We start from the raw sequence: 1,037 nt of genomic DNA on the forward strand, positions 1-1,037 counted from the left end.
CTCGCCGCTAGCAGACGACAGGGCGCGGAAGGATACACTTAGATGTGCTTGCCCTCCTGATTGGTTGAGAAGGCCTGTAGCTTCCACAGTGCTGCACGGAACTTCTGGAACAGAGTATAGTATGTTTTATATTGTTTAATTTTCAGTGTATATTACCAAGTTTGTTCATATAACTGTCTCAAAACCCCCTATGTAATGCCCAAATGGGCCTTTAGGGTATATGAATAAAAAAATGAAAAAAAAAAACCTTGCGCAGCCAGGTTGAAATCCTCACCATAGAAGAATTATGCTATTGGTCATAGATTGATGAAGCACAGCACAGTAGGGTGATTCCACGAGAGATCGAACATGCCTGTCCGGTCGCAATTTTTGTTTTGCCTGGGTTTTTTATATGTTATGTGGGCACGTTCAAAGTGCACGGAACCGAAATTTTATTTCCAAGAAACGCTCCCAGTGCACCAAAAATTATTTGAAGGTGGCGGCGCGGGCCTCCTGTTTTTGCTCACTGCAATGTTTTCGGATTTCACAGCCGAATTTAGCGCGAACTATAAATGATGTGTCGAAAATTTTTTTTGCTGGTTTTAATACGCATTACTGTGAATTACATCCATGCTTTTTTTATGCTGTCCTCAAAAAGAAGAAAATGTGAAAAAATGGCAAACACGGCCGAAATCAAAAAGGGTCCCAAGTTTGAGGCGCCTTGGCGCCTTTGCTATTACAAACAGAAACTTGAAAACAATGTCAATATAGAAAAGAGCATTTGCAACATTTATATGGGAAAATAATTTTCCTACAGGCAGCGCAAAAAAAGAAAAGAATAGTTAAAAGAGCGAGTTTTTTCAAAAAAGTACATTTTCAAAAATAAAATAAAAAAAAACTCCGGTCTCAATTTTGATGAGAATTTTTTATCGAAGAGCGCTTATGTCAGTGAACACACGGTTTTTAATATCATATGTCCTCATTTGCTTTGTTTACGAGATATAACTGGCCAAAATGACCCTTGCAGTGTGTGCTCACTTCAGTGCGACTGATGGTTG

Source organism: Rhipicephalus sanguineus, chromosome 11 (assembly GCF_013339695.2).
Source record: "Rhipicephalus sanguineus isolate Rsan-2018 chromosome 11, BIME_Rsan_1.4, whole genome shotgun sequence".
In the NCBI taxonomy this organism is placed as follows: Eukaryota; Metazoa; Arthropoda; class Arachnida; order Ixodida; family Ixodidae; genus Rhipicephalus; species Rhipicephalus sanguineus.